Raw genomic sequence first — 13,317 nt, forward strand, 5'->3', positions numbered from 1 at the left:
ACAATCTAATTGATCATCTTGACATCGAGATGAATAGATATGGAAAAAAAAAAAAAAAAGATTTCAAGTATTAAAAATAGTTCATTTTATAACACATTATCTGGACCATTTATTTTCAAGATTTTCATTCATTTATATCAAGATTTTCATTCATTTATACAGCCGTTTGATTTGAAAGACTTTTGGAGTTTTAAAATTTATAATTAAAAATAAAAATAGATGATCGCTACATCCTAAAAACATTCAACACTAACATTGCATCTCGTGACAAAGTTTGGAGGTGCATCTTGATTTGATTTTTTAAGGTTGCAACCTTAGGCAACCTACACCCAATATTAAAAGGTCAGTATATTAGATCTAGACAAGGTTTTTATGAGTCCAAAGAGTCATATGTAAAAATGAGTCCCGTCTTAAAAATCCATTTTTGAGATGAATTTAAGACTTAAATTTTAGTCTCAAATATAGAACTCATGAATATGCAAAACTAAATAATTTTTAAAAATTAAAAATGATAATTTTATGTAGAGAATATGTACACCATCCGTTTTAGCTTTTTTTTTTTTAGAGGGACCACACATATGCATCCGTCTTTAAGATAGATGCTTATGCCTTTGGCAGGCACAAATTTTTATGTCCTTGGCAGGCGTAACTGTAGGTAGGTGTCATCTAAGTATACAACACTTTTCCACTAAATATTGTTTGATAAATTTTTCTAAATTTTGGTAAACGTAAAAATGATTCTTTGAAAGTATTTTTATATGAAAAAACTACCCCCATATGATATAGAGTTTTATGATATAGAGTATTTTTATACCAATTGGTGCCCAATTGGGGTGAAAACATGCATTAGGATCAATTTGTGTGAAAAAATCCCCCACCTATATATTAATAATATAAATATATAATATACTATAATATAATGTATAAAATATAATATAATATAAATATATATTAATAGTATATATTATACATTATATATAATATTATATGATTCAATAATATAATGTAATATAGTAAGATATAAAATAATATACTATTGTTTATATATTATATATTACATATTATTGAAATATAATTTATATATTAAATATATTATTTGATATATAAATAAAATATTATATAATATATATTATATTATAAATAGTGAATATTGAATAGCGGGTCCACATGTAAAAATAAAGACACAGGGAATGTTTCCTCACTTCAAGAGGTGAGGTTTTTTTATATCATAAATTAGACAATTTCATGGTAAAATATTTTATAATGGGATTTATTTGCATATGCATTATGTACGAAACAAACATATGAAACGCAATTTACGTGTGCAAATATTTTTTAGAAAATATTTATGCACGAACCAAATGTACCCCAATTGAGTCGTCTATTTAAATGAGTTCTCTTGAAAATCTAGTTTAGATATGGATTTTCGATAAAAAATTTTAAAGACTGTCAATCAAAACCACAATGACATTAATCTAAAAATAATATTTTTTAAAACAAATAAATGAGTTTTGTTATATATTTAAACATTATTAATTTCATATTTAGTTGGGGTTATGATTCTTGGACATCCATCTATATGATGGATATTGGAATTTAAAAAGTAAAGTATTTGAAAACTCAAAATCTATTTTTTATTAGAAATATTTATCTTGTAATTAAAAAGTATATCCCAAATTTCATAATGAGACAATCATCTACATAGATTCTTTTCAGAAGGAAGTATGTGTACAAGGTGCTCCTGAGGGAGTATGAGTATGCTATCACGCCATATTTTGTCTTAAAAGATCTGATTATAAGCTACTCGTTCAATTCGCTTCTATGATTTATATATCAATTGTATAGTTCAATGGAAGAAAATAGGTGGCTATAATTACATTTTATTTTTTATTTTAATTTTTTTTACAAATTAAATTAATTATAAATTATGTGCTTCAATAAATTTTGAATGATACCCACGTAGATAGAAAAAATAATTTACAAAATAAATATATAGATATGCCTTAAACATCCAAAGATATTTTAGTTGGTGTTATTTTATCCAATTATTTATTTTATTATATGTTCCAAATTTCATGTCAACCCAATATTTTAGTTGGGCATGTAACGTCTTTGGGATGTTTATCCTAAAGTTAAATGTGAGGCTTGATATGATGGGTAGCTTATTACCAATATAACAGGCACATAAACAGGGGAAATATGATCCCTGGCCTTGATTTTTGGAAACAATGTCTACAATGTTGATTACTCAGTGGAATGTTTGGAAGTACAATTTATATTGGTAACAATTGTGCGTGTGTGTGAATTGAGGTTGGGATCGTGGTGATAGCACCACTTGTGCCTCAACTAAAGTTTAGGCTTCCATTTTCACTTAAAGCATTAAAAAACCACAATTAATTTCAAAAATAGGTAAGAGCTCATCATCCCCACTAAATTACCTAAAAAATAAAAAACACACTAAATTACCTAAAAACCAAAAACATTGTGCGTGTAACTGGAGTAAGGAGATTGCCTACAATTGTGCCTTGTGCACTTTTGTAGTTGTTTTGGCGCTCATATATTTGTTTTCCATGTGATTGTTCTTACACTTTATATGTTTAAATATCCCATGTCCTGTAGCCCCTGGTTATATGTACATAAAGCAGAAGATTCATTTTTACATCATATAAGAATCATTCCTCATAATCTCTCGCAAATTTCACAGATTATTGCTTGTTAAAGGCATGCCTCCATTCTTATGTAAGCAGGCATTTTGGTTGACTCCAATTTCATTTTAACGACAAGAATATGGATTTGATAATGGAGATTCAGTTTTTGATTGAACATGTTTTTATAGTGGCCTAATACCTGTTATGGGCCTGCTCGTCACAGGTATATGTAAAATGCTTCATGCATCATATGAGGTTGAAACCATCTGTATTTGTCTCCTTACACCTCCATGCATCATATGAGGCTGCATCTTATGAGGTTGGAGCCCATAAACCCGCTGATAAACCCTAGGGTTGGGTTGTAGCCCCCTAGGGTTTTTAGGAGAAAGCGTTAGAGAGAGAAAGTCAGAGAGGACAGAGGGAGAGTCTCTAGGGTCGGGGTGTACCCCCTAGGGTTTTTAAGATAGAGAGTTAGAGAGAGAAAGTCAGAGAGGAGAGAGGGAGAGTCTCTAGGGTTGGGGTGTGCCCCTTAGGGTTTTTAGGAGAGAGAGGGGTGTGACCCCTAGGGAAGAGAGAGAGAGAGGGAGTTTGGAGAGAGAGAGGTGTGTGTAGATGGGGGAGAGCACCCTTATTTATAGTGAAATTTAGGTTTATAGTTTTTTTAGGGTTTTCCATAGTTTGCCTCTTTTTTGAGATTGAATATGGATCAAGGTGACTTGTGAGGCGAGAGACTGAGCCATCCATTTCATAGATGGGTCCTCAATATTATCTAATGTGCATGAACCATTATCCCCCTTTTTTTAAACTATTTTCTCATCAATATATTTAAATAAGTTAAATCTATTAAAATATCATGCATTCCATAAAATTATATAATCCATCTCATATATTCCATAAGAATATATCAAATAATATCAAGTTAATATATACCTTCAATAATCAAGATAAGATATGGTCAATATTTTCTAATCAATATTTGACCATATGCTACAAGATATAGTTACCATATTTAATTAACTTAAACACAAAGCAACAAGAGAAGGTATCCATGGATGGGGTGTGCCACCCATGTATGGCATGTGAAGCCCCATCTAATACCCACATGGTGGGCCCATGTGCACTATAGGCCCCTATGTATTTTTTTATAAATATTTTAAAATTAAACAAAATAAATTTTAAAACATTATAACTTTTGTAAATTAATAACTTCATTTTTATAAGTCCAAAAATAATAAATAAAATATCAAATGACTTATAAAAATTCCAATAATAAATCTAAAATAATTTAATAATAAAATGAACGCAATTAAATTAATATGATGGGAAGTGGATCCATATGGTTCAGGAATTCTATCAACGATCACGAGGTACTCCACCTTCAACTGTAGACTACAAACTATACTTGCTTTATCAAACCGACCAAGTGTTTCTCATGACCCACAGTTCAAGCAGGGGCTCATTAGCGGGTCACCAAAGTCTGACTAATGAGCCAAGAGGTCGCAATTTCAGTATGTGGATTACAGGGCCTCCCCTAGAGACGAGTCAAGGTCACCACGACCTGATACGCCCACAGTTCTAGGATGTATAGGGGTATATCTCTCGCACATGCATAAGCTTCACCTAGAGGTGGATAACTGGCTTTCTCTAACTATCTATCGATATGCATGCCGTGTGATGAAACATGGATGAGGATTTGGTCCCCGTCTCTGTAGGCCTACGATCACACATAAAGGTCACACAGTCTCTTAGATCACTTATCCAGGCATAAGCTCCGACCTCATCAAGGGCTAACCTAAAACCCTTATCGGTTTATTCTTTATGCTCAGGTACCTTAAGTTTTCCAACCGATTAGCCTAGATCGTCAAGCACAGTCTGGTATCAGCAAACATCATTTTCTTAGTATGGTCATCGAGGGACCACACTCCCACTAAGTTTATGTTCCACTATAATAAATATTTTTCATTACACACTCATAAGGCCTTTAAAGGTCACATAAACCCAACATCTCTTACTTGGCTTTTGAAGGCCTTACATTCTCTCTTCTTCACTCTCTCTCATCCCCATCTCTCTCACATGTTTTACAAAAACATTAGGGACAACTCCTTTAGTCAGAGGGGTCTGTAATCATCAAATCTGTAGATATGTAGCTAATCTCGATCTCTTTCAATCTCAACTCATTTCTCAAGTGATAGAAGTATGACTTGATCTACTTGGAATTCTTGTGAAACCGATGCTCTTTAAATACACATATAGCCGTCGTGTTGTCGCAAAAAATTCACACTGCCTCACAATGTACAGGATGAAAATTAAGTTGATTAAGAAACTTCTTAATCCACACGGCCTCCTTGGCTGCTAGACAGCATGCCACATAGTCTGATTCCATAAATATCTTATTTTTTTTATTTCAAGAAAACGCACCCCCTCCAAGCATAAACACATACCCAGATATAGAATTCACACCATCTGGATCCGCGAGATAGCTTGCATTTGAATATCCCTCTATTGCTATTTTAATTCCTATTTTATATGTGAGCACATAGTTCATGGTACCTTTTAAATATCTGAGAATTCTTTTAACTGCTTTCCAATGCTCATCTCCCGGATTGCTTTGGAAACGGCTCACCAGACTCATGACGAATGACAAGTCAGGCCTTGTTCCCGTCATGGCGTACATAAGGGGCCCAACTGTGCTCCTTTACAGCACTCTCTCCATGACTCTTATATCCATGTCTTCGGTATGACACATTTTATTACTAAACTTCGTCTTTTTGTCAATTGGGGTAGACATGGGTTTATACATACTCATATCAAACTTTTCCAGTATCCTCTTACAATAGGTTGCATGGGAAAGTTGGATAGTCTTCTTTCTCCTGCTTCTTATTATCTAGATGCCCAACATGTATGAAGCTTCTCCAAGATCCTACATATCGAAGTGTTGTGCAAGGAAATTTTTCGTCTATACTACTAGGGCAATTGAGCTACTAACAATTAGCATATTATCCACATATGAAGATATAAAGACCACATCATTCCCACTGACTTTTTGGTATATGCAATAATCTTTATTATTTGTAGAGAACCCTACAAGAGTAAGGGTCTCTTGAAATTTTTTGTACCAATGTCACAATGTTTTTTCAAGTCATAAAGGGATTTATTGAGTTTACATACCAGGTTCTCTTTCCCTTTCTCTTCAAATCCCTCAGGTTGGGTCATGTAAATTTCTTCTTCTAAATCCCTATTTAGAAAGGCTACTTTGACAACCATTTGATGAACATCAAAGTCAAATTAGGCTGCTATAGCTATAAGAATTCAGATGGATGGAAATTGGCAACAGGGGAAAAGGTTTCCTCATAATCTATCCCTTTTTTCTGGGTGAAACCCTTTACAACCAACCTAGCTTTGTATTTTTCTATTTTCCCTTCAAAGTTCAACTTTTTCTTGAAAATCCACTTATAACTAATGGCCTTATGCTTTTGAGGTTGAGGTTCTAATTCCCATACATGGTTTTGGTTAATGGAAGCATACTCTTCTTTTATGGCTTTTACTTAGTATTCTTTTTCCAGACAAGTCAAGGCTTCAAAGTAAGTTTTAGGTTTTGAATCTAGATCTTCCTCAACCTTATCATAATGTTCTCCTAGGTTGACAAATTGTTCTAGGTATAGAGGTGGTCTACTGACTTAGTTACTTTGTCATGGTTCAGGTAAATGGTCACTTTCTTTAGGGAGTTTAAGTTCAGGTTGGGTTGGTTTAGAAGTTTCAAGTTCAGGGTCTCGAATTACATATTTGTTTTTGGCCTCCTCATAAAAGTTGACTTGTTTTCCACTCACCCTTCCTTTAAGGAACTCTTCTTCGAAGAAGTGAGCATCATGGCTTTCATTAACTGCTTTGGTTTCAAGGTTGTAGAATCAATACCCCTTACCATGAACTGGGTAACCAATGAAAATGGTTTTGACAGTTTTGGGTTGCAATATGTTTCTATTTTGTGTGATAAGGACATCGGCTGAGCAACCCCAAACTCTCAGGTGTTCAAGGAAGGGAGTACGACCTGTGAAAACTTCGTGAGGAGTAAGTGTGACAGCTTTTGTGGGAGTCCGATTAAGGACATAGCATGTCGTCAACACGGCTTCTCCCCAAAAGTCAAAGGAGAGAATTGCATGCCCCATCATACTCTTTACCATTTCAACTAAAGTCTTATTTCGTCTCTCAACTATACCATTTTATTCGGGAGTATAAAGAATGATGTATTGATGGATTATTCCACTTTCAAAGTAGAGTTCTTTAAAAAGGTCAGATAAATATGCCGCCCCCTCTATCGACTCTAAGCACTTTGATTTTCAGGTTGGTTTGATTTTTTACCTCATCCTTATATTATTTGAATTTTTCTAGTACTTCTTATTTTATTTGAATAAGGTATGTATGGCCAAATCGCGAGTGGTCATATATAAAAGAGATAAAATATCTTTTTCCACTTTTAGTGGTCACATTCATGATTCTACATATGTCACTATGAATGATTTTCAATACGCTAGTAGCTCTTTTTGCCCTGATGATATTTTTTCTTATTAATTTTCTTTGTACACAAGACTCGCACACTTTCAATAAATCTCCCTATAATTTTGAAGAATCTCATCCTTTTTTAATCTTTGCATTCGTTTGATATTAATGTGTCTTAACCTCATATGCCATAAGGTAGCATCTATTTCATTAGGGGATGAGACAAGCAATATTCTTTTTTATTTCAATAGTAAATAACCCATCTACAAGTCGTCCAGTGATGATCATATCTTTCCCCTTTTTGACTTCCACTTTCTCCCCAATGAAAGTGGTAATGAATCCAGCCATGGATATCTTAGGGACCGAAATCAAACGCTTCCTCATATCAAGAGCATAAAGTGCTTATTTTAGGATCAAGATGCTCTCACTCTTCAGTTTCAGCTCAAAATCTCCAACTCCAAATACATTAGTGTAATAATCCTAAAATTTCAAAAAAAAAAAAAAAGAAAAAAAAAAAGAAGAAAAGAAACTTTTAATACATGATGATTCGTTTGAACATGATGGTCCTTAGGGACCATCGCTACTTTTAAAAGCTTTTGGTTTAAAAGCTTTGTTGCTTCCTTGCTCTTGCCACGTCCACTAAAGGACGTGGGCTTTAGGCGTTTAAAGCATAAGCTAACGCTCAGTGGACGTGGGCTTTAGGCGTTTAAAGCATAAGCTAACGCTCACACTTGTAACGTAATAAAAGAGTAAAATAATATGTTAGTAGAATTTAAATTCGGTGAGGTAAGGACTCTGACCCTAGAAAACTTATGAGATTTTTCTCTCTCTGGTCGAAACACAATGAATTCCTCTCTCTACCCGAATTTTTATCGGAAACTCCCTCTCAAATATTTCGTGTAAGTGATATCGTCTTCCTGAAAAATAGTCTGTTTTTAATAAATAGTGATATTTCCGTCCAGGATCTTTATTTTATAAGTTTTGTGTGTAAGTGACTTTATTATGTTGAAAAATAATCCGTTCTTTTTAAAAATGAAATGAAATAATTATTTTTGCTTATTATCATGAATTTTAGGCGCAATAAATTTTATTCGCAAGTGATCTCATTATTTTGAAAAATAATCTTTTTAATAAAATTATAATATAAAAAATTTTAAATGCTGTAAATTCTTAGAAATAAATTTATTTATTTATTTTTCTTGTCTATTGTTAGAAAATTTTAGAAATAAATGTGATATTTTTGCTGTTAGTAAAATTGTGAGATTTCTTTCTACAGTTTTTTAATATTTAGATATTGTAAATTTCATGTGCAATGACTGCCTTATTATTTGAAAATTGATATTTTTGCAATTGATTATAGCATTATTGTGAAATGTTTAATTGCAAATTGACATCTCATAAATTGTGATAATTCCGTATTCTTGAAATTCTATAAGAATTTTTCTATACATATTAAACTGCCAATTATGCTAGAATGTCTTTACGAACTGCTACCTTTCTAAATTTGAGCCCAAAATATTTGATTGGTTATTTTTTAAATGTTATTGAAAGTGACTGTTATTAATAGTTTCAGTAAAATTCATATTAATGATTTCAGTGATATGTTGAGTACATGATATTTGATGCTTTCGAATGTTGAAAGAGATTTAGAAATAATTTAAGTATGCAAGTGGACTCATCCGTTTCGCCAGTGAGGTATAAGTGGACCTATCCGGGACGCCGGTAGGCATTAAGTGGACTCATCCGGTACGCCAGTGAGGTATAAGTGGACCTGCAGGGATTAAGTGGACCTATCTGGGACGCCGATAGGGATTAAGTGGACCCATCAGGACGTTGATGAGGTATATAGGTGACCTACTTGGGACGCCAGTAGGGTATTTTGTGAAATCTTTTGAATTATGCACTGTCGTTAAAGTGTTATATGCATTTCAATTATTCGAATTATATTTAATTATGCATTTATTGAAAGTGAAACTGTTAATGGATTTCTGTTAATAGATCTCTTTTTTGAAAATATTGATACCTTTCAACCATGATTATGTTTAGGATTATGATGTCACTTACTGAGTAGCCAAACTCATCAAACTATGGTAAACATTTTTCAGGATAACTACGGTTTCATTTTGAGTGGTCGTCAGGATCAACTCTGGAAGATTTTGTAGTTGTGCCTAAACTTTCTTTTGTTACCTTGTAAGAATTCGCCACTGTATATTTGTCATATCAAGCAATGTATATATGTTTTGTCAGTCACATCTCAGGAATATCAGTATCATAAATTCTTGGGGTGTGACAATTAGTTTTATGATTTCCTCCCATGTAAATATGATGCTGTCCTGGCCTCATGGGATTGAAAGAACGGAAACCATCCTTGGTGTTTTTGACATGGGCCGTAGCCCCCAAGTCAAGACACTAAGAAGCTCCCTTGGGGTCAACCAACATAGACTCAAAGACCACATGTGCCAATTCCTTGTTGGTCCCTCCAGATTTATTGAACGGACAACTATTGGCTATGTGGTCCACCTTCTTGCAAATAAAGCAAGTTCGAGTCTCTCCCCTTGCTCCCTTATTTTCAAAATCTCTTCTTTTGAAATCTTTTTTCTTCCCAAAATTATTTCTTCCCTTTCCTTTCTTAAATTATATAGCATCCCTTAGAGTTTACCTTGAATTCATCATCTCTTTTTCTGATTTGATTGTCGTGATGAGCTTCTCCATTTTTGGTGCCTTTTTTATAGCAGAGATAGAAGATATAAAAGTCTCTGATGAATTCGAAAGAGAATTCATGAGATGAATCACTTACATAGATTTATTAGGCTTCATGCATGTGTTTTCCAGCTCTCTGACTAGCGTACGAAACATGTGCACATGATCTCCAAACTTTGTACCTTTTGTCATCTTTAACTCATTATACCTCATCATAGCCATAGTTTGCTTCATAATAGAGGGTTCAACATACTCTCTCTCACGTTTATCATAAATTTCACTTGCAGTATATATTGACTCATATTCAGAAGTATACGAGTCAATCATGGCAAATAAAAGAATGTGTTTGCATCTCAGGTTCTTCCTCTTCCAAATGGCGTATTCATCTTTGATTTCTTGAGATGAGTCGTCAGTTGGACGATGAGATCGGTCCTCAAAGAGTACCTCATGCAAGTTTCCTCATAGAGCACAAATTTGATCTTTCTTTTTCATAAAGCAAAATTGGTCCCATCAAACTTTCAGGATCTCTGAGATGAAGGTACGAGCAGTCATACCTTTTTATTCTCAAGCAAAGAAAAATAAGAAAAGACTCTTAATGGCTATCAAGTAAAATCAACTCTGATACCAATGAAAGTTAGACCTGTGTGATCTTTTGTCGGGAATACAATTTTTTTTTTTAATGATAATAATCACCCTTTTTATATTTTGTCAAAATGGTCACTTACAGATGATCTTTTTTACAATCAATAAATATTTTAAAATAAAGCAAGATAACAATAAAAGTAAAACTCAACCACTTGATACCATTTTTACAACTTAACACTATGTTTGAGAACATAAAATAAAAGAGCAAGAAAGTAAAAGAGAAAATGCTGGAGATTACCTCAACCGAGCTTATTACACCCCACACGCAGGCACCACATTCAATGGCGTGGCATCAGCGGTTTAGCTTCAATCTCGAATCGAAAAAAATGAATTTCAACCAAACTAGGAAACTGCTTTTGAATATTTACAAAATATTAACTCCAAAATAATTAGGCTCAAACCCTAATTTTTCCAACCCTTAGATTATATTAGGTCATGAAAAGAGAGGGAGAGTCTATAGGGTTGGGGCTTGCCCGTAGGGTTTTTAAGAGAAGTTAGAGAGAGAAAGTCAGAGAGGAGAGAGAGGGGCATGACCCTAAGGAGGAGAGAGCGAGAGAGTTTATGGGAGAGAAAGAGGTGTGTGTAGATGGGGGGAGAGCACCCATATTTATAATGAAACTTAGGTTTAAAGTTTCACATAATTTGCCTCTTTCTTGAGATTGAATATGGATCAAGGTGACTTGTGGGGTGGGGGATCTGAGCCATCCATTCCATAGATAGGCCATCAACATTATGGAAGGTGTATGAACTTTTATCCCCATTTCTTTAAACCATTTTCCCATCAATATATTTAAATAAGTTAAATCTATTAAAATATCATGTATTCCATAAGAATATATCAAATAATATTAAGTTAATATATACCTTCAATAATCAAGATAAGATATGGTCAATATTTCCTAATCAATATTTGACCATATGCTACAAGATATAGTTACCATATTTAATTAACTTGAACACAAAGCAACAAGAGAAGGTATCCAAGGATGGGGCATGCTTCCCATGTATGGCATGTGGGCCCCACCTAATACCCACATGGTGGCCCATGTGCACTATGGGCCCTAGGTATTTTTTTATAAATATTTAAAATTAAACAAAATGAATTTTAAAACATTATAACTTTTGTAAATTAATAACTTCATTTTTATAAGTCCAAATATAATAAATAAAATATCAAATGACTTATAGAAGTCCCAATAATAAATCTAAAATAATTTAATAATAAAATGAACGTAATTAAATTAATATGATGGAAAGTGGATCCATATGGTTCAGGAATTCTATCCACGATCACGGGGTGATACTCCACCTTCAACTGTGGACTACAGACCACACTTGCTTTATCAAACCGACTCAGTATTTCCCATGACCCACAGTCCAAGCAGGGGCTCATTAGCAGGTCACCAAAGTCTGGCCAATGAGCCAGGGGGTCACAATTCCAGTATATAGATTACAGGTCCTCCCCTAAAGACGAGTCAAGGTTACCACGACCTGATGCGCCCACAGCTCTATGATGTATAGGGGTATCTCTCTCGCACATGCATACGCTTCACCCAAAGGTGGATAACTAGCTTTCTCGAACTATCTATCGATATGCATGCCATGTGATGGAACATTGATGAGCATTTGACCCCTTATTTCTATAGGCCTACGATCACACACAAGGGCCACACAGTCCCTCGGCTCACTCATCAAGGCATAAGCTTCGACCTCATCAAGGGCTAACCCAAAACCCTTATCGGTTTATTCTTTATGCCCAAGTACCTTGGGTTTTCCATCAGACTGTCCTAGATCACCAAGCACAGTCCGGTATCCGCAAACATTATTTGCTTAGTATGGTCCTCGAGGGACCACACTCCCACTGAGTTTATGTTCCACTATAATAAATGTTTTTCATTACACACTCATAAGGCCTTTAAAGGCCACATAACTCCAACAATACGTAGGTCCCGAATCGGGTCCAAATTCATTGCCAGCCCTACCCATAATAGGTATCAGGCCTGAAAACTATAAAGAATTCATACGGAAGTATCTAGGGATTGCCCTAATGAGAAGAAGTAGATGATGATTAACCATATTTGGCTAAAGAAGTATGGGCAACTTCCTAAAAGGACCACCACTTTTTTGAGGCATAGAAATGACAAACTTCAATTTTTACTTCAATTTTTTTTTTTGGCCATTTCTCATGTGATTATTGGTTTTAAGTTGTACTCACGAGTTTTGGATAATGAACTGTAGTTTGAATTGCTGGAATTGGTTTTAAGGCCTCTTACCAGCCATCTAAACTGTACTTTCAACTGTTGGGATTGGATAATGAACTGAATTTTGAATTTATGCATTTTCTATGTGGCCAATGTTGAATTGTTGGGTTAGAACAGGGTGTCTAATGCTCCAAAAGAGAAAGATTGCCTTGGAATTTATTTGGAGCATTTGAAGTTTATTTTGTTCCTAAATAGAATGTTCAGGACCATATTAACTATAAATCGATATTCAAGAGTTATCATCTTATCTTATATACATCAGTTTAGAGACCCAGATAACTTCTCTAAAGTAATTTGTCACTTATGCATTTAATTGCAAAGTTCAGCTATTTTTATTTGATCATTAGATCCAAACTCGGTCTATTGTATTCAATGGTAGGTGCTATTCGGGTTAAATATTATTCAAAATAAGGAGCAATTGTGCTTTTGTTTAGTCATCGATACCAATTCTAGAGTATGATGATCGTTTTCTATAATAATAGAGTGGTCCTATTTAAAAATCAGATTGTTTTCTTTGTACCATGTTGAAATTGGGATGCTTTTTGTTTTGGTACCAAGCTGTCCCGAAT

This window comes from Amborella trichopoda, chromosome 1, assembly GCF_054954075.1.
Source record: "Amborella trichopoda isolate Santa Cruz 75 chromosome 1, AtrichopodaSantaCruz75HAP2 v2.0, whole genome shotgun sequence".
In the NCBI taxonomy this organism is placed as follows: domain Eukaryota; kingdom Viridiplantae; phylum Streptophyta; class Magnoliopsida; order Amborellales; family Amborellaceae; genus Amborella; species Amborella trichopoda.